Source organism: Piliocolobus tephrosceles, chromosome 1 (genome assembly GCF_002776525.5).
Source record: "Piliocolobus tephrosceles isolate RC106 chromosome 1, ASM277652v3, whole genome shotgun sequence".
Lineage (NCBI taxonomy): Eukaryota > Metazoa > Chordata > Mammalia > Primates > Cercopithecidae > Piliocolobus > Piliocolobus tephrosceles.
The window spans coordinates 195,830,891-195,834,423 of NC_045434.1; positions in this window are offsets into that span (position 1 = coordinate 195,830,891).

Genomic DNA, 3,533 nt, shown 5'->3' on the forward strand with positions numbered 1-3,533 from the left:
CTAATTTTTTGTATTTTTTTTTTAAGACGGAGTCTTGCTCTGTCACCCAGGCTGGAGTGCAGTGGCGTGATCTCAGCTCACTGCAAGCTCTGCCTCCCGGGTTCAAGCCATTCTCTTGTCTCAGCCTCCCAAGTAGCTGGGACTACAGGCACCCGCCACCACGCCAGGCTAATTTTTTGTATTTTTAGTAGAGACAGGGTTTCACTGTGTTAGCCAGGGTGGTCTTGATCTCCTGACCTCGTGATCCACCCGCCTCGACCTCCCAAAGTGCTGGGATTATAGGCGTGAGCCACCGCGCCTGGCCAATTTTTCGTATTTTTAGTAGGGATGGGGTTTCACTGTGTTAGCCAGGATGGTCTCAATCTCCTGACCTCGTAATCCGCCCACCTCGACCTCCCAAAGTGCTGGGATTACAGGCGTGAGTCACCGCACCCAGCCCCAAATTTTTTTTTAAAGTTAGCCAGGCATGGCTGGGCGCAGTGGCTCACGCCTGTAATCCCAGCACTTTGGGAGGCCAAGGCAGGCAGATCACCTGAGGTCAGGAGTTTGAGACCAGCCTGACCAATATGGAGAAACCCCATCTCTACTAAAAGTACAGTATTAGCCAGGCATGGTGATGCATGCCTGTAATCCCAGCTACTTGGGAAGCTGAGGCAGGAGAATTGCTTGAACCTGGGAGGTGAAGGCTGTGGTGAGCCAAGATCATGCCATTGCAGTCCAGCCTGGGCAACAAGAGCAAAACTCCGTCTCAAAAAACAAAAAACAAAACAAAATATTAGTCAGGCACAATGGCACACATCTGTAGTCCTAGCTACTCAGAAACCTGAGGCCAAAGGATTGCTTGAGCACAGTTCAAGGCTGCAGTGAGCTATGATCATGCCACTGCACTCCAGCCTGGTTAACAGACGGAGACCCTGTCTCAAAAATAAAAATAATAAATATATCCAAGTTTTGAGCACTTTCCAGTGACTCCTGCGGGAGTCACTGTGGGAAGAAAGGAGGAATAATGGGACAAAGGTACCATTATCCAGGAGCTCTCTGAGAAGATGAGAAATCCAGGATAGCTACAAACCCAGAGGTAGGATCAAGTACATATGAAATCAGAACTGAACACATGTACCTACATACATGGAAAGGGTTGGTAAAACAGCATATCCAAAGCTCTGTACATGTGTTAAAAGGAGTGGCTGGCTGGGCGCGGTGGCTCTCACCTGTAATCCCAGCACTTTGGGAGGCTGCGGCGGGCGGATCACAAGGTCAGGATATCGAGACCATCCTGGCTAACACGGTGAAACCCCATCTCTACTAAAAATACAAAAAATTAGCTGGGCGTGGTGGCGGGCACCTGTAGTCCCAGCTACTCGGGAGGCTGAGGCAGGAGAATGGCGTGAGCCCAGGAGGTGGAGCTTGCAGTGAGCCTAAATTGTGCCACTGCACTCCAGCCTAGGCGACAGAGTGAGACTCTGTCTCAAAAAAAAAAAAAAAAAAAGGGAGTGGCTAACCTAGTTGTGACCTGGAGATGGGCTTTGAAATTTGGAAAAGGTTAAAAAAACATCATCAAGTGATCAAGTGGAGGGGACAATGGGAAGGGGAGGTCACCAAGAAATTTCCAGTGGAACTTGGCATTCTTACCTGCTTCTTCTGGGACAGATTTTTAAATTAAGATATAATTAATGTACCATAAAGTTCACCTTTTTAAAGTGTAAAATTCAGTGGTTTTTAGTATATTCACAAAGCTGTGCAACTATTTAAATCTAGAACATTTCATTACCCCAAAAGAAACTCTGGGCTGGGCGCGGTGGCTCACACATGTAATCCCAACACTTTGGGAGAATGAGGCAGGCGGATCACGAGGTCAAGAGATCGAGACCAGTCTGGCCAACATGTTGAAACCCTGTCTTTACTGAAAAATACAAAAATTAGCCGGGCGTGTTGGCATGTGCCTATAATCCCAGCTACTTGGGAGGCTGAGGCAGGAGAATCTCTTGAACCCAGGAGGCAGAGGTTGCGGTGAGCCGAGAGGGTACCACTGCACTCCAGCCTGGCAACAGAGTGAGACTCCTTCTCAAAAAAAAAAAGAAAAGAAAAGAAAAGAAAAAGAAACTCTGTACCCATTAGCAGTGGGTCTGAATTTTTTTTTTTTTTTCAGTCAGAGTCTCACTCTGTTGCCCAGGCTGGAGTGCAATGGCGTGATCTCAGCTCACCACAACCTCCACCTCCCGGGTTCAAGCAATTCTCCTGCCTCAGTCTCCCAAGTAGCTGGGATTACAGGCGCCCACCACCGTGCCTAGCTAATTTTGTATTTTTAGTAGAGACAGGGTTTCACCATGTTGGCCAGGCCGGTCTCAAACTCCTGACCTCAGGTGATCCACCCACCTTGGCTTCCCAGAGTGCTAGGATTACATAGGATTACAGGTGTGAGCCACTGAGCCTGTCTTTTTGAGAGAGAGTCTCACTCTGTCACCCAGGCTGGAGTGGCAGTGGCACAATCTTGGCTCGCAACCTCTGTCTCCCATGTTCAAGCGATTCTCCCGCCTTAGCCTCCCGAGTAGCTAGGACTATAGGCGCATGCCACCATGCCTGGCTAATTTTTGTATTTTTAGTAGAGATGGGGTTTCGCCATGTTGGCCAAGCTGGTCTCAAACTTCAGGCCTCAAGTGATCTGTCTGCCTCGCCCTCCAAATTGCTGAGATTACAGGCATGAGCCACTGTGCCTGGCCTTGAAATTGTTCAAATATCAAATGTAGGCCAGGAAAAGATGGCAAGAAATGTTCACCAAGAGATTAAAAAAAAAAGTCATGGACAAAAAGGTTTAGGATCCTTGTCGTCAGAACCTGGTGCCTAATATGTGCAACTATTATGTACCCATAAAAACATTAAAAATGAAAAGAGCCTGGACATTAAGCATTGAAACATTAAAAATGAAAAGAGCCTGGACGTGGTGGCTCACGCCTGTAATCTCAGCAGTTTGGGAGGCTGAGATGGGTGGATTGCTTGAGCTGAGGAGTTCAAGACCCACCTGGGCAACATAGTGAAATTCTGTCTCTACAAAAATTAGCTGAGCATGGTTGTGCACACCTGTAGTCCCAGCTACTTGAGGGGCTGAGGTGGGATGATAGTTTGAACCTGGGAGGTCAAGGCTGCAATGAGCTGAGATCGTGGCACTGCACTTCAGCCTGGGTGACAAAGTGAGACCCTGTCTCAAAAAAAAAAAAAAAAAAAGAGAAAAGAAAAGGGCTGGGTGCGGTGGCTCAAGCCTGTAATCCCAGCACTTTGGGAGGCCGAGACGGGCGGATCACGAGGTCAGAAGATCGAGACCATCCTGGCTACCAAGGTGAAACCCCGTCTCTACTAAAAAAAATACAAATACAAAAAACTAGCCGGGTGAGGTGGCGGGCGCCTGTACTCCCAGCTACTGGGGAGGCTGAGGCAGGAGAATGGCGTAAACCCAGGAGGCGGAGCTTGCAGTGAGCTGAGATCCGGCCACTGCACTCCAGCCTGGGCGACAGAGCGAGACTCTGTCTCAAAAAAGA